Source organism: Rhinolophus ferrumequinum, chromosome 7, assembly GCF_004115265.2.
Source record: "Rhinolophus ferrumequinum isolate MPI-CBG mRhiFer1 chromosome 7, mRhiFer1_v1.p, whole genome shotgun sequence".
Classification (NCBI taxonomy): Eukaryota; Metazoa; Chordata; class Mammalia; order Chiroptera; family Rhinolophidae; genus Rhinolophus; species Rhinolophus ferrumequinum.
Genome location: NC_046290.1, coordinates 73,261,573 through 73,287,292, shown reverse-complemented (window position 1 = coordinate 73,287,292; position 25,720 = coordinate 73,261,573). Strand labels below are relative to the sequence as shown.

The window sequence follows — 25,720 nt, the reverse complement described above, 5'->3', positions numbered from 1 at the left end:
GCTAGAACTGGTTGGAAATCTAATCTACATATAATGAAGGTGTTATTACATCCACCTTTTCCACTAAACTGTGATGTGACTGAAGAAAGGGATTATTACCTTAATACAGCCAGCATCCTATATAATGCCTGGAACACTGTAACCAAACAAGCGATGACTGAAGGAATGAAATTCCAAGGTGAATTACAGCTTTCTCTGATTTGTACTCTTTGCTATAAGGGAAGGCTTTGACAAGAGTTGTTATATTAAACGATAAAATCCAGGACTTAACGTGATATTTAAATATGAAAATTTTAATCATGATTTCTCATTTATACTGCTTTCAATAGAGGATTTTCAATTTAACTCCTAGATATAATAAACAGTGTTACTCACAAAGATTTCCAAGGAGCAAAATATAGTGTGTACCTAAGTATATACATTATATATGTTACCTAATTCCACTCTAAAGACAGATCTCACAATCACTGGACAATTCATTTAATTTGAATTTTTGTTTTTAGCCTCTCTTCTCTATCAGCAAATAAAGCTGAGTTATCTAGAATTCCATATTCTGGTCTCCCAATGTGACATAGAAACAGTTATTTTTAAAGACGTATTAGGTTGGTGCAAAAGTAATTGCACTTTTTGCAATTATTAACCGTTTAAACTGTAATTACTTTTGCACCAAACTAATAAAAACAAGAAAGACAACTATTCAACTGGGATTTCATGCCCAACACTAAGCAATGTCAAGTGTCTTGTTCAAGAAAGCTAGTCAAAGCTCCTATGTGTTACTTATCACGCTTCAACTTAAGTCTTTCCATAATTTTTATTTTTCAATGACAAAATAGTATTTTTCCACTTGATATTAACCCTTGATAGGGTTAAAAATAAGTAACAACTTCCTTGGTAGCATCTCTAAATGGAACATTTCTTTGTTCAACCTACTATAACCTATGATTATAAATTATATTCCTTGTATTACTTCAAAAAGATTACTATCCTTTTCAGAACTTAGCAAAGCTTTCTACAGACAAGTTAAACATATATAACTATCTTGGAATTATAATGCTAAGTGAAATAAGTCAGACAGAAAAAGTAGAGAACCATATGATTTCACTGATATGTGGGATATAAAACTGAAAACAACAAAGGAACAAGACAGACAAATGAAGAGACAAAAACTCATAGAGACAGACAATAGTTTAGTGGTTACCAGGAGGAAGGGGGAAAGGGAGTGATAGAGGAGGGTAAAGGGGATCAAATATATGGTGATGGAAAGAGAACTGACTCTGGGTGGTGAACACACAATGTGATATATAAATGATGTATGACAGAATTGTACACCTGAAATCTATGTAACTTTACTAACAATTGTCACCCCGAACTTTAATTAAAAAAAAAAAATGTGTAACGGCTTTCTGGTGCACCTTCCTCTTCCCCACCAATTGCTCCAATGACACAGGTTACCATTGCTAACTCCCACTCATAGCCAAATATAGTTCCTATTCCTTAAATGTGCTTCTCTTCCCAACTAGGACTAGAGCGAGCCAAGAGAAGAGCCTAGGGTGCAAACTTAGGGAGACATTCACCCTCAAGGTCATGCAAGTGCAGTTGCATGACCCTAAAAGGGAGTACCGTCTTAAATTTTGTGTCCTAGGCATCTCACCCTAGTCCTGGCCCTACTTCTTTTTCCCACCACTAGTCCTCTTACTTCTCCAATAAGGAAAATCCCAATTCTACTAAGCCAAAAACGAATTCTGATAAACCAAATATCTAAAATTTAAATAATAAATTTAAATATAACTTTGCATCCATTTAAAAATCACGTTTTTAAAGAAAAAGCTCTTATTTATGATGTGATGTTAGGTGAAAAATAGATGAGGCAGGAATGCCTACACACAATTAAGATTATTTTTTTTTTTTAAATGAGCATGAGTGTGGGGACAGAGCCTCAAAAAGCAGTTTCCTGGCTCTCAGCCTCACATAGAAAGGTGCTGGCTCAGGTAGTAAATGGCCGTCGACTGCGATCAAATGGCCATCAGCTGTGGCTAGTTGGCCATCAGCTGTAACCAGTGAGCCATTGGGCACTAATATAACTGCCGTGGCTAGGCTAGCAGAAAAGGGGAGCTAGCAAGAAGATGGTGGCTGAGCCTGCAAGTGGAGCAGTGAGGGTTGAGAATTGTGTTGTTCCTGGTCCCTGTGTCTCCAACCCAGCCGCCAGTGACAGTATAGTGGTATGACTCCCCTACCTATGGCTCCGTGGGTGTTCCTTTTTGGCCTCACTATGTCCTGCGTTCTTATGTGGGGAGTGGGACCAGAGACCCCGCCGGACGCCCCGCACGACACTTGGTGTAGTCTGCAGGATCCCCTGCACTACACATGGCGCAGCGAGCAGGGTACGGTGCCGGCCAAAGCTCTCCGAAGGGCGGTGGAGCAGTTTGTGCATATGAACACTCAGTCTCAGGAAGACCAGGAGGAGCAGCTGCCGGAGAGCTGGACCCCGTGGAGGGGTGGAAAGACGCGGAGGGTTCCCCAACCAGCAGAGGCCGGAGAAAGCGAAGGTCCTTGCGGCCCTGTGGGCTGGGAAGTGCTTGCTGAGGCAGCCCGGATGCAGGACTTGTAGTCCCAGGAGGAAACGCTTGCTGAGTCCTCCGTGGGAGCTGAGGGTGAGGTGAAGGTCATCCTTCACCCCCAGGACAGCCCTGGCGAATGACTATGGACTATGGGGAATTGCCTTCCATCCCTAATTTAATGGACAGCTTGACTATTTGTTTAGGAACATACCACCATGTAGTGGAACTGGCGGATGTTTGCTTTTGTGTCTTGACTGGCCACCATTGAGAATATGTAAGTACCTTGACTGTGAGCCGCTGTTGTTCCAGCACGGTACCCTGAGAGGCCCAGAGAGAGTGGCAGTGCCCTGAGAGCCCTGGCTGTGTCCAGGAAGTCTGGCTGAGCCCAGAGAGAGTGGCAGTGCCCTGAGAGCCCTGGCTGAGCCCAGAGAGAGTGGCAGTGCCCTGAGAGCCCTGGCTGTGTCCAGGAAGTCTGGCTGAGCCCAGAGAGAGTGGCAGTGCCCTGAGAGCCCTGGCTGAGCCCAGGAAGTCTGGCTGAGCCCAGAGAGAGTGGCAGTGCCCTGAGAGCCCTGGCTGTGTCCAGGAAGTCTGGCTGTGTCCAGAGAGAGTGGCAGTGCCCTGAGACGCCCTCGTGTGCCTCGTGTGGGAAGACTAGTGGTACCCTAAGAAGTCCAGGAAGTCTGGCTGTGCCCAGAAGTACTGGTGGTGCCCTGAGAAACCCTGGCTGTGCCCGGGGAGACTAGTGGTACCCTAAGAAGCCCAGGAAGTCTGGCTGTGCCCAGAAGTACTGGTGGTGCCCTGAGAAACCCTGGCTGTGACCAGAGAGCTTGGCTGTGTCCAGAGAGAATGGCAGTGCCCTGAGAGGCCCTTGTGTGCCCAGGGAGACCAGTGGTACCCTAAGAAGTCCAGGAAGTCTGGCTGTGCCCAGAAGTACTGGTGGTGCCCTGAGAAACCCTGGCTGTGACCAGAGAGCTTGGATGTGTCCAGGAAATAGCATTCACCTCCAGGCTCCTCGCACAGGGCTCCTCGCGGAAGACGCTTGTCGCGTAGATTGTGAGGCGAGACCCTGTAGGGGTGGAGTGTGGGGACAGAGCCCCAAAAAGCAGTTTCCAGGCTCTCAGCCTTACATAGAAAGGTGCTGGCTCAGTAGTAAATGGCCATCGACTGCGATCAAATGGCCATCAGCTGTGGCTAGTTGGCCGTCAGCTGTAACCAGTGAGCCATTGGGCACTAATATAACTGCCGTGGCTAGGCTAGCAGAAAAGGGGAGCTAGCAAGAAGATGGTGGCTGAGCCTGCAAGTGGAGCAGTGAGGGTTGAGAATTGTGTTGCTCCTGGTCTCTGTGTCTCCAACCCAGCTGCCAGTGAGAGTATAGTGGTGTGACTCCCCTACCTATGGCTCCATGGGTGTTCCTTTTTGGCCTCACCATGTCCTGCATTCTTATGTGGGGAGTGGGAGCAGAGACCCCGCCGGACGCCCCGCACGATAATGAGTTACACGTGTATATAAGTGACAGATCTGTGTTGTCTTTTACTCCCTTTCTTTTGGTAGAAGCATCTCAATTTTCTTCTGTTAAACTTCCCTTCTCTTATTCTTAATCCATATAGTTTGGAGACAGTAATCATTCCCACTCTGGAGATCCTGGAATAAGCATAAAGTTCCTGGGACAGGTGTATGACCCAGGTCTGGACAATCAGCATATTCCCTTTCCCAAGCAAAAGTTCAGGAATGCGTATGTAACCCAATTGAACCAATAAAACTCAACCCCAAATTTTTGTAGGAACTAATCAGAAAGTTCTCTTTCAGCTGAGGTTGCTAAACTGAAAGAACTTAAGTACCTACTTGACAGTGAGCCAACCCAGAGAAGAGCCAAGAGATAGAAGGAGAACTGAAGAACAGTCTGAAAAGATTTTGCCCCTAGGTCTAATCACACCTGAGTTCAGGTGTGAACAGACAGATGTACCAGCTGAAATTTTAGAATTACTGTTGGGAAACACTTCCCTCTGGATTTGTCACTTCCTGCACAAACTCGACAAATGAAGTGACATTTGAGCAAGGACCTAAAGGAGATAAGGAAGTAAGTCATGTGGTATCTGGAGAAGAACATTCCAGGCCAGGGGGACATTAGTGCAAAGCACCTATTTAAGAAACAGCAAGGAGGCCTGCGTGGAGCAAATGGTAGAGACAACAGAAAAATCTGAGTTCACAGAAAGATAGTACATGAGGGAGGGAAAGCAGAGCCAGAAAACTAGCTCATCTGAAGGCCTTGAGCTCATATTCTGAGGTACATGGGAAGCCACTGAAAGATTCTGAGCAAAGTGACGTGACCTCTTACTTTTCAAAAGGATGACACTAATAATCTGAGGCTAATATTTTGAGAGCAACAGTAGTAGCAAGGAGACTTGTTAGCACTTATGTAGCAGAGAGACGATGGTGTTGAACCCGAGTGACCCAAACAGAGGTGGTGAGAACTGGTCAGATTTCAGGAAATATTTTGAAGACCACAGAATACGCTGAAAGACTATGTGGAGGAAATGAAAGAGTCAAGAATAACTTCAAGGTTTGGGATCTGAGCAAAAACATGGAGAGAGTTGCCACTTACAAAAATGGGACACGTTAATTTAATTGGGTTTCTATCATCCAAAAGAAACCTGACAAATACAAAAATTTATGCCAGGAATCAGGTTATAGAAGTGACAGCCCTAAAATGTAGAACTAAGTCAATAATAGAACGTGAAGGGAATATGATATCCCTCTATTGTAGGGTGAGAAGTCAGCAATTCTTAATGAGCAAAACAGCTGGTAAATTGCCGTGTCTTGTACATGGGACCACGTGCCTACTGAAGATGCAACTGTAGGATACTCAGTTAAAATGTTAGGATGTTGGTATACTGCCGACTATGTAGCAGTCTTCTGAAAGTCCTTCAAAAACAAAGCGCACTTTGAGTGAAGACTTAACAAAATGAATTTTTTTTCAGTCTTTCACTATAAATCCAAGATGGCTGACAATCTTGCAGTTTACAGAGTGGAAAATCAAATATCCATAAACTTAAATTAGAGGCTTTAACCGCTCCAGTCTCCTCCCCAAGCATTCTAGCTAAGAGAATCTTTATCCATTATAAAGAACCATCCACTATGAAACAGCCTGGGAGCAGGGACAAATTAGCTGTGCATTGTTACCTCAAGAAATTGCTCTGAATGGCCTAGAGACAGAAGCCAAGAAAGAAAATTGAGAAGCCTAGAATTTGCATGGTTTCTCAACTTCAATACTACTGACATTTTGAACTGGAAAATTCTTTTGTCGTGGGGGCACTGTCTTGTAGGATGCCTAACAGTATCCTTGAACTCCACTTACTAGATGCTACTAACACCTACTTACCCTCACCCCGCAACCCTCTGTGTGACAACAAAAATGTCTCCAGACATTGCCATATATTGCCTGGGGTAAGAATTGTCCTGGATGGAGAACCGCCAGATTAGGGTAATGGGCAAAGCTGTTTAGCGATTTGGGCTTTGGATATTTGGGAAAAAATGATCAAATGCAAAGAAACAAAAAAAACTTACTAAGTTTATAAAAAAGTTGTATGCTAAAGAAACTCCCAACAAAGATTTGTTACTGCTCACTCCCTAATATAGTTCCCGGGACTCCAATCGCTCAGCAACAAAAAACAGGCTATTGAAGCAGTATGGTCCCCAGTAACGGAATCCTACTCATGCATCTTGGCTGTGACCATGGAGAAAAAAATAAAGATATTCCCAGGTAGAACTAGTGACAGCCATATTTGCTAATCAAAAATCTTATTCTACTGCCAAGGCAAAGAATCTCTGGCATCCCGGTCCAATGAAATAGGTACACATCATGGATTGGAAAACCTCTGTGGGTTGTTTCTCCTTTTTCTCTTTTCTAATTGAGAATTTTTATAGTCTTTATGCTATTGTCCTTCTCTCATTGAACACTGGCTTGATTGCAACTAGCAGTATTTATCATTTAACCATCAGTTCCTAGATTCTGAGGCTTTCTATTCAAACAACTGAGAGAATAGAAACTGAGAGAATTACATAGAGATCATAGACTTAAAGTCAGATGCAGCAATTAAACCAGTCTATGAATTGTCTTCCTTTGTCAGGGGGCAGGTGACAGATGTATTGGAGGTTGCAAGTAAACGCTTTGCATTATTTTCGGTGAGGGCATTTTTCCAGGGTGTACATGTAAGGGAAAGCACACTGGGAAGATTATAGTGAATGTTTCTTGGTTACGCTTGCCCGGCCTCCATGATCACAGTACCTTTTTCTTCTTTCAGTGGCCCGCCCACCCTGACTCTCAGACCATGTGGTTCAGACCATGTGGCTAACCACACTTCCTATTCCCAGTCCTAATGCTTAGCACCTGATCTAGATCTCGCCTCCCAGCATGTTATCCCCCTGACTCCAGGGTAGAAATATGACCCAATTTATTTAATGAAATGTGTAATCCCAGGACTTAACACTAAAACTATGGGTAAGAGAAGCTCTTTTTATGTTGTACTTGCTAAACTGAAAGAATGTAAGCCAGGAGCCATCAGAGAGCTCCACACGGAAAAAGCCTACCTGAAATATATCTAACACAAGAGACAGCCACAGACTACGTCCTGAGACCACTGTTTGAGCCCACTGAATCCATCTGTGCCTGAAGACAGTACACTCCTGGGCACCTGTGTGTCCTAACCTAGGGTTTGGGTCTCATACATGAATAGGGTTTGGGTCTCATACAACTGAAGGCAATTGAAAAATCTATTATTATTACCAGTTATTAGATGAAACTGATATCAGTTTTCGAATGAAAAACTGAAGCCTAAAGACCTAAATTATTGGCCTAAATTCATACAACTAATTACCGGTGGCAAAACGTCAACCCTAGGCAGGTCTGGTTCTAATATCCATGCTCTTTCTACTACATCATACTCTCTCTCAGAAAAACAGTCTGAAACTCCTCTATGCTTTATAATTACCTGCAACCATAAGGTAAGTCCTCACATGGAGTGAGTACTCTATTAACATTTGTTGAACAACCAAAAAAGGAAGAATCATATGTCATCCTGCTCTCGGTCCCATTCCTGCAACAACTCATCTCTGTGTGACACAGAACATTTCTGCATTATTTTTACAACGTAGGCTACCTCAAGGACATGTGATTTCTTCACCATCTTCACCCTCTTTCAAAAACCAAGATATTACTGCATATAATAGCAAGTGTCTCTAAACTAAGTCACTTCAATCCCAGAATACCGGATCTAGTCAGAGTAAATCAAGATCCATAATACGTAATAGAAATCAGAACCTAGAAAGAGGCCATCACCAAGCTCTAGCTACTATTCCGTCATAATTAATTGTGAAACTCATAAAAGGACGCGTATATTATCCTACAAGTGAGATGTTTACTTTAGTATTTTAAGATATTTATAACAATTACATTAACTTCTAAAAGTAGGAGCTATTTATAAACAATCAAATCTCTTTCAAATATTGTTGAGGGTCAGAGAGAAGGGAAGTGAAACAGATCCCTGACATTTTCAAGAAATTCGTCTAAAAACTAGAATTTTTGTCATAGCTAGAACATCCGATAACAATGTTTCACAAGTTAACTTTTGTTTCCCTTGAAGGTGGTGGATTAATTCACATCCAGATCAAAGACTCACTGGATTCAACATTCCAATTTTAAACTTATTCAAAAATGGCTATTTTCTGGCTAAGATCCACCACTTTCTTAGGCCTCTTTACTTTTTCTCCACTTTTGGCAGCTGGCTTTCTTTTTCAGGAAAATTTTTTTACAAAGAAACAACATTTTATCACTCAACAAAAGTTATAATATAGGACAATCTCAAACAGAGAACAAGCCACCACAAGATACGGGCATAGGGCAGTTAGCTAAAATCATGCATATCTGAAGGTATCATTCCCAATAAGAGGAATTCATTTCAGCAAAACTGCAAATGTTTCACCATGGACCTTAGAGTCACTCCCAAATAGTTAAAACTGATATTAAATCCAGGACAGCTAATGGTTTACTATATTTACACTTACCATTTCTATTTATTTCAGGTTTAGCTGTGAAAGACCTAAATTCATACCCTAGGTATCACTTCACAGCTGGACCTCCTTGGATAAACGCAGGACCTGAGATTGGTTCCAGATCACAAAAAGAAAATATGTACAAGCTATCCAATTTACAGGGTTGTCATAAAAATAAAAACAAATGTACAAAAAGTGTCTAGAACTTTTAGTAGGCACTAAACAAATATTAATGCCCCTCACCCATAACAATATCTGAATCCACATAATTTACTAAAAAACTTTTACTGCCAGAAACTATTTCTACCTTGGAGGTTAAAATATTGAGGAGGGATGAAAAAAAGGGAATATGCATAAACAAATAATTATACCAATGTAATATGTTATTATATATGTGTAAGAGAAAAATCAGCCTCCTGCTTTGTCAAATGTTTCTGTTATATATAAATCTAGATAAAGATGCTTATACTTTGTCTAACGTAACTGTTCATAAATAATTGGAATAGTGTCCTAACAAGTTATTTGAGAACAAGTTATAATAATTATCTGAGACAACAGCATTATTCAGTTCCCTTTAATTACACTACTATTGCCAATTTATTCAATACGTAGAAAGTAAAAAGGCCTGACAAAGTGATGGTACTTAACCAGAATGTACAAATTTGGAGTAAATTCAGAAAGGATATGAAATGTGACAGTGACTAGATCTGTGTCAGAAAGTCCACCATACACCACAGACTCTATACTGAAACAAAAAAGTGATGCTTGAAAATATTTCCTTTGCTCCAAGGCAAAACAAAATTTGCAAAACCTTAGTGGAAGTTGGAATTATGATTAATCTATATAAGAGTATAAGAGAGAAAACATGCGATTCTAAAGGAAATACATAATTCAAGAGAAAGTCAGGACACTGTATAGACATTTTCATGAAGAGGTGGTGTGGATGCGGGGTGGCTTCTAACCCAGTTGTTACCTGTGTAAGGTGAAATGAACAAAAGAATCCTACCAACCAACAAGAAAAGCTTGGCAAGTCCTTCCAAGCTAGACTTTCAGAGAGCAGAAGGGACACACACTGCAGAAGTGTTCAACTCCAAGGAAAAAACTATCCATCAAACAGCAGCAAGCATCAAGCCTTACAGTGATCAAGGACTAACTTTTCAACTTTGTGACAATGCAGTAGGCTTTGTGATTAGCCAGAAATACACTTGTTCTGAAAACCCCAGGACAGACCAGTCAGGCATAGGAACCTTTGCATATATACTAATGATGTAATGCAAACTCATCCAGCCTTCATTTTGGAAGCAAAAAAATGATTTAACAACTTTAATGACTCAAGTCCTATTATAAAATTGTTAAGGGTCTGAAGGGATCACTTATATTTTTCAATGAAATTTGATTGTATTTTATGGCGGTAGTTACATCCTGAATCCACAAAGTTTTTGAGAAGTACCCTTGCTAATGTTAAGGGTCTAAGAACAAAGATTTTCTAAGTCTTCATTTCTAACTGTGTATTATACATACTACATCCACACAGGATGAGTTATTTAAAAGCAATCACATTCACAGAAATGTAATTTTAAAGATACTTTTCTGACTGAGCCAATGTAAAAAGCATTTTCATATACTAAACACATAAAATATATTCTAGTATTACGGTAAGAGTTTCCCCTTCTCTTAAAACCATTTGTCCCACTATGGAAACACTTTTTCTGCAAGTAAACTAATTTATACTGAAAAACTAATTTCAACTTTTCTACAATAATTAGTGTTTATTTATACTTTATTTATAATAAAGGCCATGCTGTGCTCACTTTGGCAGCACATATACTATAATAAAGACCACGGTGCTGTTATTCAAATATTTTAAAATTTTTGTTATCAGTTACTCTGACTTTTAAATGTAAGACTCTTCATTATCAAGTCACATAAAATTAGTAATCTTTTCTTCTGTTGCATTACAAGACTGATTTTAAAAAGTGGAGAGACATTCATTTCAGGAAAATGTGTAACTTGGGTCTCAACTGTAGTACTATAAGGTGTGTCTCAAGTATTTGTTACTAATAATAGTTACACACATTTTTTTTTAATGACTCACTTTCCTTAATAAATCAGAGAAGACTCAAGTTTATCCCTATTATGATGTCACTTTCAATCATTTGCATTCTGATATGCTTTCTTGAGCAGGAGAGAACAAGATGGATTACAGAGAGCATGCTAGGAAACTGCATACTAGTCTATGTTACACATAAAAATATCTTGTACTAGATGAGAAAAAATACTGAGAATCAGTGACTTAGATAAAATCTTTGTGTTACTGCTAGGTGAGTCAATAAGGAATATCTGGTTCAACTCCGAACTCTTCGCTCAGTTCAGTGCTTGCTTCACAGCACTCAATGACTATAGGCTGGTCTGTGATTTACACTGCGTGTATTCTTCTAACAGAACAGAAACAAACTCATAAACACAGAACATTTTGATGGTTGCCAGATGGGAGGAGGTATGAGGGATTGGTGGAAAAGGGGAAGAGATTAAGAAGCACAGATTGACAGTTACAAAATAGTCATGGGAATGTAAAATATGGCATAGGGAATATAGTCAGTAATATTGTAATAACTATGTATGGTGTCAGGTGGGTACTAGATTTATCAGGGGGATCACTTCGTAAGTTATATAAATTTCTAACCACTATGCTATACACCTAAAACTAACGTAATATATACTAACTGGAATTTTTAATTAAAAGTTTAAAAATTTTAAGAATCTTTGTTGAATGGTGTGGAGAATCAGTGATTAAATTTATATGTAAAAATATAGTGTGTGTTCTTTAAGAATTAAAAACCCTGTACTTATAGGACACACATTTTGAAATAGGAATAATTATAAAATATTCCTCCTTAAAAAAACAGTCATATACATCAATAGGAGGCAGACAATATTCAACTAAGAGTTTTATCTAGTATTACATTAGAAAATATAGTTTAAGTTTTAAACAGATTAAGGAAAAGTGGTTTAAATTGGGGAGGAACACTAGTTAGAGATTTAAGGAAGTAATATTTAGCTTTTCTGTACCACTTTTAAGAAAATATTTGTGGTTTAAATGAAAGGAATTTTGGGAAACCATCCAACAATAGATGATAATCTAAGATTAACGAAAAATAATTCAGGAATTCAGACAAACTAGACATATTTTAAGGTAAAACACATTTAAATTTCTGATTATCCCTACTGAGAAACAGGAATCGAAGAACTATAAAAGAATTATTTGCTTTGTTTGTACAAATGTAAATGTCATTCAATTTAAGTAAACTTAATGTACAGTACTTTAATTTACTAAGTCTAAAATCTAGGGGCTTTTGGGTTGGTAAAACAAACAGTAATATAAGAGATAAAATCAAAGCTATAATGTAAGGAACTGAATATGGACTGCCTAAATTCAGGCATTTTTACCTAGATTGTCTAATTTCTTCATAACAACCTTGTAAAGCAATTTTATCATCCATAGATGAGGAAACTATGGTTTAAAGAGATTAAGTAGTTTGACCAAAATCCACATATGGAAATCCTGATTTCTGACTAAAACCCAGATTACCTGGCTCCAAAAAACAAAACAAAACAAAAAAAGAATCTTCTTACACTACACGTTGTGGCCTGGCAAGAAACACCTACATTATAAAACTGTCAGTCTTGGGGCTGACCTGGTGGCTCAGGTGGTTGGAGCGCCGTGCTCCTAATGCCGAGGTCGCCAGCTCAATTCCCACATGGGCCAGTGAGCACAAAAAAAAAAAAAAAAAAAAAAAAAAAAAACCTGTCAGTCTTTTAATTAAAACCTTCTAAAGGAGAAGACAATATCAAGCTTACAGTAAGCGGTGATGATGTATAGACTAAAAATTAGTTATAATTTCATCAGTACATATGAATGTTTAAGAAATAATTCTAAATCACGCATGACATTAAATTTTAAGAAGCTACATATGTAATCACCCAAAAATGAAGAAATCTGAAAATTTTTGTAGAAAGGCACTAAGTAAACATCTTGCCTAGATTATTTTGAATTCCAAAGAAAAAACTTGAGGCCCCATATTTTGTCAGCCATAAAGCAGTTTCATTTGGGTAACGATGATTATATTTATACTTATGAAATAAGCAGTACATAATTGCTTGGTTCTGATTCTTTTGTTCTGACACTATTACGTCCTCTATTTATTCTTTTCCATTTTTCCTCCAGATCTTGGAGCCCTCTTCTAATTTCGGGTAACTGAGTCTCAAGTTCGGGAACTCCTGAAAGTTTAGATGCAAGTGCAGATATACTGCAATGAACAGCATAAAACTGCAATGATTGGTAGAGTGTTACAGAAGAAACAAAAGTTTCAGTTATTTTCCAAAGCATTAACTATCATGGAATTATTGGTGACTTTTCTTGTCTATAGTTTTACTGAAATGATTTTAAAACATTTAACTTTTATAATAAAAACAGGAAAGGAAGAAGAAAAGGAAAGAGGGAGAGAAGAAGGGAGGGAAGGGAGGGATCTTAGAGCCTTGATTTAAAAATATCTAAACATCTTAGTCTTTCCAAAGTTCCCAAACTGACCAGCTTGTTCCCTTTAACCTCTCAGTGATGTGGTAAATTAACCATACATTACATGCCCAAGTCCAATGAGATATGGACAAACAATAATGTAGTAATCCAAAGATCTATAAATTCTGAGACATAGCTCTTAATTGCAATATTTAAGAAATTAGTTATAAAAATTAGGTTTTAAGTATGAAAAACAGATTTAGGATAAACTAAAACTGAAAAGCAGAATTCAAATACTTGAAGAGTACAGTAATTTCCTAACCATGGAAAAATTACAAATACAATAAATATTTATGTGAACTTACAGCCATTTCTTATTTTTTTATTAAACTGAAGTTCTGTATTAAAATATTCTTTAGCAATACCATGAAACAACATCCAACAAAGTTTTGAGTCCTATCAAAATACTGACTTAAATCTCTAGATAATTACTTCATTTTCCATTAAATAGTTCTATTTTAACACGTTCACATTTGTAAGCTTTCTCTTTCCATTACCAAAATACATTCTTATTCCAAAACAATGTATTTAGATTGATCTAATTTATTAAGTATGTTACCAAAACATTGCATAACCGATAGTCCCTTGGACCTGTCTTCAAAAAAAGCTGGTCATTTTAAAATCAAATACAAAATTAGAATCTATTAACACAGGAGTCCAATTTTAAAACAAAACTTTTATATAACAAGTTCATTAGATTTTCTTTTTTTCTAATTACCAAAATGTAATTTACTCATCTGGGCCTTGACTTACTAAGATGATTTCCTGCTCATTCACAAGATTGCTTTATAATAGTCTCTCATGGAATTAAATTGTATAGGTTTTATAAACACTACTTCCATGTACAAATGGAAATAAGGACCTTACAATGTTTTGGTATGATATATATTTGTGCTGGTTTTCGAACTTGATCATTTTAGTTCCCCTGTTCCTTAATGTAACAACTTATGTAACAGCTGTCTTGAAAATGTTATTGCTGTGTAGGTAGTTGGGTAGTTACTGTACAATTCAACTTTTCTGCATTGTTTGAAATGTTTCATAGTGAAATACTGGAGGAAAAGAAAATGGCAAGTTTGAAATGGTCACAGACCAGTTATAGCTACCTAACAGTTGAAGATGAGATGAAAGTAATTTGTCTACCAAAAGCCTTGGATTATTTCTTCTAAACTAGACATCAACTTTTGAAGTAGTGCAGAAGCTGCATTAACTAGACCCTAAATAATTTTACATGGTATATATTTAATGCTGCCAATCATCAGTGCAGAAGACAAATAGATTTCCACCAAAGGTCTTTCATAGAAGAAAACGTTTCCACATAATGCCTATGTACTCTCTTAATATATTCCCAATACCTTTGGAAGCATACCGTGTTTCCCCAAAAGTAAGACCGCACCGAAAAACAAGCCTGAGCATGATTTTTCAGGATGACATCCCCTGAACATAAGCCCTAATGTGTCTTTTGGAGTAAACCTTAATATAAGACCCGATATTACTTTCGGGGAAATACGGTAATTCCCTTGGCTGGCAAGGACTAACAGAAAAGATTTCCTGGATTTCAAAAGGTACACTCAGCCTTTTCACTGACTGACAAATGTGTGGCTCTTCACAACTATGTCTTCAAAAAGACCAAATAGGTATATCAGGACTACAACATTGCACCAGTGAACTAATTCTATTTTGCAACATTTTTAAAAATCCTGTTCCCATTCCATAGATTGAAGAGTATTTTCTAATCTAAAATAGTTTTGGTCTATTCTTACTGATTTTCCTGTTACACGTTTATATATAGTGACTCCGTTTGAGAAATTTTTTATCTTGAAATATCTGGAGAAAAATGTTAGTTAAAAAAATTAACTACCCCTTTAGAGTAGTTAATGTCAAAGTGACAGTGACACCACTATGATTTACGCAGCTTCTCACGAATTGAAACGATTAAGGCTTTTTTTTTTATCATAAGGCAAACAACAGCCTTAAGGCATTTTTATATTTGGAATTGCGCAGCACTAGATAACATCACAAATGTACAAGGTAAAATGCGACAACTTCACAGGTAAGTCTTTAATTTGTGCACGAGGTACCCCGGCGGTGGTAATACCAACCCCAGGAGCGTGTTTCAGAAAGTTGATACTAAGGGAGACTTTAAGGCAGAAAGCTGAGCCAAAGGTGTCTTCCAACACCTCCTCACCCTAAATAGCAGGGCAAGAACACAGCAGAAATTGCCCCGGCTGCACTAGCTTTACACTTAACAGTTTATCTCGACTGTCTCTTCCAGGTCACCTCTGGACAAGACAGGAGCAGGGATGGGAGGAGGGCGGAGGGACAGGGGATAAAAGCAGGAGGTGGGGAAGCTGACCCACAGGAGAAGAGCTGGAGTCGGACGTCGGGGGTCAAGGGAGACTGCAGGGCCCCAGCGGCAGGCAGGGACTGGGGGAACACCTAGGAGTTGGAGGTAGCCGCCACAGCTGGAGGGCCGCGTCAGGAGAGGAACGCACGACGGGGGTGCAGGCGTGATGGGCAGTGGCCACAGTACCCCCTCCACCGCCCCACACCCTGCAGTCCCCCGACCCAGCGACGGGGCGGGGCCGTGGCACCCGCCCCCTCAGCCTCCTGTCCCGGGTGAGTGGGAGAAGCGGGCCTCGCCGGGCCCAACGGGCAGCCGGGCCCAAAGCCCCACGCAGGAATGCTCTGCCACGGCCGGAGGACGGGCGGGAGACCCCGCAGCCTGGGGCGGGGGAGGGGGGGTGGCTGAGGGCGGAGGAAGAGCCTTCGGCGCAGCCGCCGCAGCCAGGGCTGAGTCCCAGGCGCCCCTCTGCGGGCAGGGAGTGTTGCCCCCGTTCTCCGATGGCCTTCCCTTCTCTTCCCCCCTCCCCCGGCGTTGCCCCAGGCAACAGCGCCCGCAGCCGGCGGCGCGAAACTCACTTACCTAGAACCTGACAAGCAGGAGCCCCTCAGACACGGGAGCCAGTCACCACCCCGCGTCACGGGGGCCGCCACAGCCAATGGGCACTGCTGTCAGAAAGCTCTGCGGCCAATCCAGCTGCACTCCGGTCTCCGGGCACCCTCGAAGGTTCAGCCAATGGGCACGAGCGGAAGGCGGGCGCTCCCGTCCAGCCCCCCCAGCCCCCTCCTCCACCACCTCCCAGGAGGCGGGGCGCGGCCGATTGGCCCCGACACCCGAGGGGTGGGACTCGGGCTCTAGGCCCGGTGGGCGCGCGTGGACCCCTGGCAGTGGGCGCGGCGAGGGGAGACGTGGAGCTGCGGCCCCCGCCTTCTGGGCCTGCTCCCGGGTTCGGGTGGGGTCCCGAGGTCCTGTTTATGCTGCTCTCTTCGTCCCTGTAACCCGCTCCTCTCTACCCGTGTCCGGAGCTGCCGGGGTGGGAGTGAGGGCAGGATGGGCCGGAGGCGGACGGCGGCGTCACAGGAAACTTTGGGAGACTTGCCTGGCCGCGGCCGGGAAATGGCCGGGCCGGGGGATGATAAGCTGGGGCGGACTGGAAGGGACTACTCGGCAGATCGGAAAGAAATTCATAGAGTGGGAGCGGTCGGGTGATTAAAATGTTAAGTGTCCCCGCGGGGTGCTGGGTGATCCCGGGAGCTGGTATCACCGGGAACGGAAGCTGCTTTGGGAATGCGGATCCCCCACCTCTAAATTCGCATTTTTCACCCTCAGAATCAGTCGCTTTTTTCTGTACATTTTACTTGCATCAACTGTAACGCTGATTCCTTTAGAATGGTTTTCGGCTTCTCCAGTGGACTCTGAGTGCGTTAAAGGCAGGGACTATGTCTTTCTCATTCCTGTAAGCCCCAGTGCCTGAGACTGTCTTAAAAAAAAAAAAAAAAAAAAAAAAAAAACTCAATACTGGAATTATAATAGCTGTTTAAAAGCGCACAGCAGGTCCTGTGAACGGTCTTTATAATAAGCCCTTACCTCTTGGAGAGTCTACAGTACATGAAAAACCCAAATTGGTTTGCTCTTCCAGTGAGGGCTGTTTCTAAAGCGTCCTTCGCCAAAAGAATTTAGTGGAAAATGAGTAATGTGAGATAAAGATAACTAGGTGATCTGTAACAGTATGACAGGTATTCAAGGGTGTGGTCCTGTAGCCGACCTTAAGGCATTTAAGGCACTGAGTGTATCCTGTACTTTGGTTGAGCCACATTCTTTGCCTGGAGCAAATCTAACTTCAGCCAATCCCATCTCCACCCTACATCCCTTTCAAACTTTTGAATTACGTGGGAGCCAAAGAGGGGTGAATATATGTTTCAAAACAGGTTTATTTATCTGGCAGTAGTAAAAGCCCTCCCTACACATAGAAAAACAAAATTTCAAATTGGATGTTTCTTGTCTACTGTTTCAAAGTCAAAGAACCCAAAATATTTTGTAAAGACAAGTCAAGTTTTAAAATAAGAGTCTTAATTTTCCACGTTGAAGATGGAGGAAGAGATTTCCCTTCTCAGAGCATTTGCCTTTAGAAAATTTGAGTACTTTCTCCTCTCTTTGAAATGTATATAAATCCTTTTGAAGACTAGATAAGTCATCTGTCAGTTTTTTGTCAGCTTTACTTTCCAGGAATGTCTTTCTCAAGGACAAGGGAGCTATTTCTTTGAAATGCAAACATTTTAAGTGATGGAATATTATTCAGTCATAAAAAAGAAAGGAATGTTGCCATTTCTGACAACATGAATGGACCTTCAGGGCATTATGCTAAATGAAATAAGTCAAAGAAATACAAATACTGTATGCTTTCACTAACATGTGGAATTTTTTTTTAAAAAAAAAAAAGCTCATAAATACAAAGAACATATTAGTGTTTTCGGGTAGTGGGAGTTGCAATGGGTGAAGGTGGTCAATAGATACAAACTTCCAGATATAAAATAAATAAGTCATGTGGATGCAGTGTACAGCATGGTAACTATAATTAACAATGCTATATTGCATATTTGAAAGTTGCTGAAAGAATAAATCTTAAGAGTCCTCACAAGTTTAAAAAAAATTTGTAATTATGTATGGTGATGGATGTCAATTAGATTTACTGCGGTGATCATTTCACAATATATACAAATATCAAATCATTATGTTGTACATGTGAAACTAACATGTTACCTGTCAATTATACTTGCATAAAATAAAAGAGAGATAGCATCCCTATCTCCCATTTTCTGTGGGAGAGTATAGAAGCCTAACTTCAGTAGGCATATTGCTTCAGTGGGCAAGTTGCAAATCTACCTTCTCTCATTAAGAAGTGAGAAATTTGTTTTTCCTTTGGATAAAGCTAATTAGCTAACACAGATGGTCACCCCAATTACCAAGTAAAGTTAAGATGAATTATGTGTGCAAATGGTGTTGTCAAGGCCTCTTACTTGAGGACTAGTTATTATTTTTAAAACATATGGGTTGAATCTGCTTAGCTACATAAAAGGGTGAGGTTACTTTTTGTCTTTGCAATCACTTTGCTGATTGCCTATAATGCAAATCACATTCTGGTTTAATGTTTATTCAATAATAAAAGTTATTTATTTCTGCACTACCATTGTGGAGAATATTTCTGGGTTGGGAGAAGATGTTTTTTTATTTCTATTTCCCATCAATACCTATGCCCAAAATATTAAGACTATAAAGTTAAGGAAAGTAATTACTTTTTAGTTTTTAATTTATTCTTGAAAACAACCTCACATTAGGTGATAACCTTAATATACTTTAGGTGATAACTACAAATACATGTTAATAGAGTCAGAAATTATGATAAAGTTAATGTTTGATATGTATTTTGTAATGACTATTAATTGCACAAAGCCTACACATATGTGAAAAAAACCTTATAAAATAGAAAATAAATTAATTTTCTATAATATTAAAGTTTGTGGTATATGTTATGTCAACATGAATGAAATCAATGAATGTTTGTGCATTAAATGGTTAAATAAAGCCAAAATACAACTTTGGGAATTGCTTCACCATGGCATATCTTTCCAAGAAGCTTAGGATTTCTCCATCTTTATACAAAGGAATCGAAATCTGGAAAGATGTGATTGGTGAATTAGGTATTACATATTTGCAGAAAGTAGCTTTAAATAAAGATCTGATGGTGAAAATAGAACTGTTTGGTATACATTGTGTGTGTGTGTGTGTTTGTGTGTGTGTGTGTGTGTGTGTGTGTGTGTGTGTGTGAAGGAACTCAAATCTCTGAAAACAGTAAGAATCTTTCCAGTTCTTCAACAATTCTCTCAGTTCTCACCTATTCACTCAAGAAACTTCAAAACTACCTGCCATAGGCTAAGCACTCTGCTAAGAAATACAATTTTGAATGAATGTGCTTGAAGTAAATGAATGTGGCAAAAAATCTATGCCCCATGTTTGGAACTGCTAAAAACAATTATAGCAAATCCAGTTTAAAAGTTTCCCTCTGTTGTAATTATAACTGCATTGCAACACAGTTAACAAGCACTTTGTTTCGCCTGATTTCAAATATACTGTGCAATTTCCTTACATCTTGTAAATGTAGGGAGAATGTGGAAGAATAAAGGAAAATAATTTCCTGTCTAGATGATCCATGGGCTTCATAAAAAACTAGCCCCCCCCCCCCACGGGGCCTGGAGGGATATATATTTTAGTTGAAATTTTTAGCATAGGATTTAAGAGATTCATCTTCCATCATTAAATTTTAGATCAATACCAGGTACTACCATGACTTTCGAAATGCTACAGAACTGCCTAGCTACAGATAAATAAGTCCTTAGTATGTATTTCATTTTCCCAAATACCAATTTTTGTTGGTTCTAATAACATTACTTACCTGGACAAATGAATACAATAATGTGGATGTCAAAACCTTAGGCAATTAGTAAAACAATGACTTTAAAATTCCTGCTTTACCCTATTTCTGTATCACTCCCACCTCCCCATTTTCCTGTTTAATAGTTTCCTATAAAAGTCTTCAAGAGAAATCTAAGCTGTGTGCTATCTAATTCATACCATACCTATCCCTCCCTTTTTTCCTTAATCTATGTTTCTTCACCTTTCCTACTTTCTGCCAACTCCTTAGCTTTGTGACTCTCTGCTCTCTCTAATCCACAGTTCATACATAAACACTTGCATATACCACTCCTAAAATTGAGATAGTTATGAAACATGCAATATGGAAATCATTCTATACATGCTGCAATGTCTTTTTTCAGTTCATACAAATATCCTTGATTTTGAAAATTGTGCTCTTGAATGAATACAGTCACTAAAAGTCACATTTGTGTGAAATTTTCTTTAGGGCTTTTTTAGGGGGTTTCCAAATTTCAAATTTTCAAAATGGTCTATGTGGCTTCCTTTGTTTTAAAAATCTATATAAGTAAAATGAAGGAGGGAAAGAAGGAAGGGGAAAAAAATGAAGTAGAATTGGAGAAGGAAAACTTGTATTCTGCCTTCAAACTAGATGTCAAATCCATTAACACCATCTCACAACCATCCCTCCCAACAGAGTCGGCTGTCCTCCTAGCACTCCAATATTGGTTCCCCTGCTTCCCTGACCTTCTGCTCCCCAAAATTCTAAGCACCAACATTCCCAGTCAAGACGTGCTCTCTCCAAAATGCTACCAGATCACTCAAGGTCTGTCCCTTTTTAAGTCATTTTATCCTCAGAATTTACCTGTCCTTTCCCTCATTCCCTTATTCCTGGTTCACTGGACCTTCAAAGATAACTGTCAAATGTGTGCCATGGGAGAGTGCTGGAGTAAGGATTTCTAAATGTGGGTTATAGTGTCATCAGAATCACCAAAGAACCTTTTTAAAAATATTTACTCCTAGATTTACCCACATGAAGATTCTGACTGGGAAGGTCTGAGAAGAGTTCAGAAAATCTGTATGTTTGGAATGAGACGAGTGAATCTGGTTAGCATGGTGGATTGAATACAGGCACTTTTCTCTGCTCCTTCCCCAAACACCTTGGCATAGCATGAATACAGATATAGATCACTAAGGCATAGGGATCTCTGAGGGTATAGGTGAGAAGAGAGTCTTAGAACAACAAAATTGGCTGACAGTCTGTATCAGGAGTAGGTAAACCCTCAAATCCCTTCCCAACCAAGGAGTTAGGTACCACACTGCCTTAACCCAATTCAGAGACAATAAGATTTACTCCCTGGTGAAGGTGAACTAGAGAAGCTCTAGTCTTGAAGACATCGAGATTGCTGAGTATAGGGGTGAGATGTCTTATTGCATATTGAAGTGAAGGGAGTAAGTGAAAGTCTTTATACCGAACCGTGAAACTTTCTCTCCCACTCAGCTCCTAAAATGGCAGTTTTCAGATTTATATCCCAAGGAGAAGAAAATGGAAAATTCCTTTCTAAGGAAACTGACTTGCCCAAGGAAAAATATTTTTATAGATACAGGTAATTGGGGGGGTGAGAATCTTCCAACAGTGTTATCCCTTGCATAATCACATCAAAAATGAGGTCTGCCAATCCACAAGTTCCAGCCATACAGGTGGCTTTCCTCACTCTTAAATATAAATAGATACCTGGGCATCACCATACTTTTGAGGAAACTCACAGTCATAAAAATCAGACACCAAAACAAACGGGAAAAAAGTGGGAATTGGTAGAGAGAGTTGAACCAAAGCAGAGAGCAGAAGAAAATTTCACAATTATGAGTAATATCCTTAAAGAAGATCCAGGAATGAAAACAGGATGTCATTTTTTTTTTTTTTTTTTAAGAAATACTTGGAGGAAAAAAAAAAGAGCTTATGGAAATTAAAAAATAACAAATTTTAAAATTTAATACCAGATAATAAAATGAAGTCGAGAAGTCTAAAAAGAAGAACAAAAAGACAAACAGTTGAAAAATATGAGAGGAAAGAGAATTTAGGATCAATTCAGGAGATTGTACATCTAACCTACATATGGGAGTTTCAAAGAGAGAAAAGGAGGTGGGTGGGGAGGGGTGGAATTATCAAAGAAAGACATTTTCCCAGAACTGAAAGAAGTGTATTTCTAGATTGAAATGGATCTAGTAAGTGCCTTGAATAAAATGAAAAAGTGCCTTGAATGAATGAAAAAGACTCACAGAAAGGCACTTAATTCTAAAAGGTCAGAACAGCAAAAATGAAGAAAATTCCCTAAATGCTTCAGATAGAATAACACAAAGATTGCAGACAAAAGATCAGGCATGATAATAGAGAATGGCATTGGACTATTCAACAATGATAGTGGAAAACAGAATAAAATAGAGAAAGAAATATCTATAAATACTGAAGGGAAGATTATTTACATTCTAGAATTCTCTATAAACCCAACCAATCAATCAAATCTAAGAGCCGGATAAAGGTATTCTCAGACTTGCAAGATTTTAAAACACTTTTTTCCTACAGAAACTTTTCTCAGAAAGATACTTGAAGGTGTTTTCCACCAAAAAGAAGGATTAAAAAAGAGGTGAAGACATGCATCAACACCAGAGAAAGGAAAATGGGTTACCCAGGATGATGGTGAAGGAAATTTCCAGTATTACCACCATATGACAGGCCTAAAAAGCAGTCGGTACAGATTGCGGCAGAAGAATGGAAGTCTCCAGAATTGATGTCTCCAAGAAAATGAAATGGAATCATTAGATTATCAATGTGTTCCACTACATGAAGAGATGTATTAGTGTTATAACACAATTTGGAGATGACTTAAAAGTAGGCATATACAAGAGAAAGCAAATGGAAAATGAAGCAATTATTACTGTAGGGGAAATATACTATACGACCAGGCATAATATAATGTAATGTAATATAATATAATACCGGGTCTTATATTAATTTTTGCCCCAAAAGATGCATTAGAGCTGATGGTCCGGCTAGGTCTTATTTTCGGGGAAATTCATTAGTTCCTATAGTATTGTAGAAATAGGGTGAGAGAAACTCTTGAGTGGAAGTAATGTGAGAGAGCTAAATCTTCTACTTCCTACTATGCAGAATTTTCAGGCAAGCAGATAATTTCTATTATAATACTGAAAAATCAAGAAAGGCTATTGTAAGCATGTTTCATGGTAAGAAGTGTTGAGAGTAGAGTTCAACTATAGGGCTGGTGATGGGAACTGAAAAATAACAGTGATTAGGGCTGGGGGCTCCTTTACATTATAAATCTTGGGATGTTATTTCACTTGTATTGTTTTGATTTAAAAAATATAGGGGTGGCCGGTTAGCACAGTCGGTTATAGCATGGTGCTAATTACACCAAGGTTGCCAGTTCGAACCCCACATAGGCCACTGTGAGCTGCGCCCTCCTTAAAAAAAAAAAAAAGAAAGAAAAAAGAAAGGAAAAAATATGTATATATTTGTTGCACAGCCAGCTTTGAGAACTACTGGGATAGAAAATAAGACAAGGAACATGTCCCTATCACTGCAGAGACCATACATGTTTAAAAGGATAATGGCAGACATAAAAGTGCTCTATCTTTCATTTCTAACTTGGGTGGTTATTCAGTCAATGAATATTGTTGTTGATCTCCTACTAGCTGTCAAGCACTGTGACAGTCTCAGAGGATATGGCTGGGACCTGTAGGGACAGGGCTTCTCCCCTGAAGTCAAATGGGAGATACAGACAATAAGCAAGAGAACAAATTAACAGACCATCTACAGATTGTGATGTGATAAGGGCAGGAAGGAAATGAACACGATGATGTGAGAGAATAAAGAGAACTGGAAAGAGTCAAACAGCTGAGATTCAGGTCTTAGCTTCACAGTCGCATAGTGCAAACTTCAGAAAATCCTGTAACCTCTCTGAGCCTCCGTTTTTGTATCTATGAAGTGCAGATGATAATTCTAACCTCACTGGCCCTTAGAAGGATTAATTGAGATGGAATAAGTGAATGAATTTTCAATGTAAAACTTCCTATTCAGATGTAAGCTTTTTACACTTGGGGAGCCGCTATCAGTTCTTCATTGGTTTCCTTGCCTGCTTCACTAGGGTACACGTTGTCAACAGATTAAGCCACCATCATCATTTTCATTTCCATGTTCCTACATTTGAAGGCTTTGGCTTAAAGGAAAGTCAAGTTTCCTAACGTTGGTGTCAGGGCCCTTTATAAATCTACAAGCAATTTAACCATACAGACCTCTCTCCCACCTCACTGTTATGTCTCTCCACTCCCCTCTAGCAATGGAATGCTTTATGCCTCCACATGTAGTTTAATTTATTTTTAATTTACACACAGTAAAATTCACTCTTTTTGGTGTACAATTCTATTAGTTTTGACCAAACCATAGCCAACTAACCACCACTATCCAGATGTGGAACAGCTCCAAATGTCACCGGCTCCAACGCACACTCACACACATATACACACGCACTCACACTCACACACACACACTCACACACACACATATACACACAAAATCTCCTTATGTTACCTCTTTGTAGTCAACCTTACCCCCACACAACCCTTGATTTGTTCTTCATCCCTACACTTTTACCTTTTCCAAACTGTCATAAATACAGTCACACAGTATGTAGCCTTTTGAGTTTGATTTCCTGCACTTAGTCTAACGCATTTGAGATTCATCTATGTTATTGTGCGTAGTAGTAGTTTCTTCCATTCCACTGCAGTGTCGTATTTCATTGTCTATCTGTTTCCCAGTTGAAGAACATTCGTTTGTTGTTTCTTTTTTCCAGTTATGAGCAACTATGAATAAAGTTACTATAAACTTTCACATACAGGTTTTATTGTGTGAACATAAATTTTCATTTCACTTCGGCTAATATGTAGAAGTGAGATCACTAGGCCCTGTGGTAACTGCATATTTAACTTTATAAGAAACTGCCCGACTTTTCCCTAAGTGGCTGCACTATTTTACGTTCCTGCCAATAATGTCTAACAGTTCCAATTTCTTCTCATTCTCACCAACAGTTGGTATTGTCAACTGTTTTTGTTTTTTTTTTTGAGGGAGGGAGATTGATGGGTTTGTTTGTTTTGTCATTCTAATAGGTGTGTAATGGTATCTTACTGTGGTTTTAATTTACATTTCCCTAATGGCTAACAATGTTAAGCATCTTTTCATGTGCTTTTTTGCCATCCATGTATCTTTGGTGAAAGGTCTGTTCAAAGTTTTTGTCCATGTAAAAATATTAGGTTGTTGTTGTGCAAAGAAAGAACAAAGATGGACTCCTATGACCTGATTTTAAGATTTATTATAAACTGCAGTAATCACGAAAGTGAGGTATCAGTGAAAACATAGACAGATCAATGGAACAGAATAAAGAGAGGAGAAATATTCTGTGTAAATATGCTCAGTTGATTACTGGCAAATGTGAAAAGATAATTCAGTGGGGAAAGGATAATCGTCTCAATAAATGGTGCTGGAACAATTGAACGCTGTCCTACAAAAATTTCCTGTGGCTTGTCTTTGACCCATATCTATCACCTTATACCAAAACAAACTCAAGATGGATCATGGACCTAAATATAAAATGCAAAATAATAAAACTTTTAGAAGAAAACACAGGAGAAAATCTCTGTGACCTTCGGTAAAGAAAAGAGTTTTTAGGTATAATACCAAAAGCACAATACATAAAA

At 39.2% G+C, this 25,720-nt stretch overlaps 1 protein-coding gene across 6 annotated transcripts in view; it reads right to left on the bottom strand.

The window, feature by feature from the left end:
- The window catches only part of FER (FER tyrosine kinase), a 379,119-nt gene extending 362,944 nt beyond the window's left edge, over positions 1-16,175 (bottom strand). For 4 of the 6 annotated variants that reach the window (XM_033110846.1, XM_033110849.1, XM_033110851.1 and 1 more), the window contains exon 1: positions 16,106-16,167. The gene's annotated coding sequence lies outside the window, so the exon portion shown is untranslated. Of the gene's footprint in view, positions 1-12,272; positions 12,357-16,105 lie in introns of those variants that run through there. The other 2 variants (XM_033110848.1, XM_033110847.1) reach the window with 2 other exon arrangements.
- Between the last annotated feature and the right edge of the window lie 9,545 nt (positions 16,176-25,720).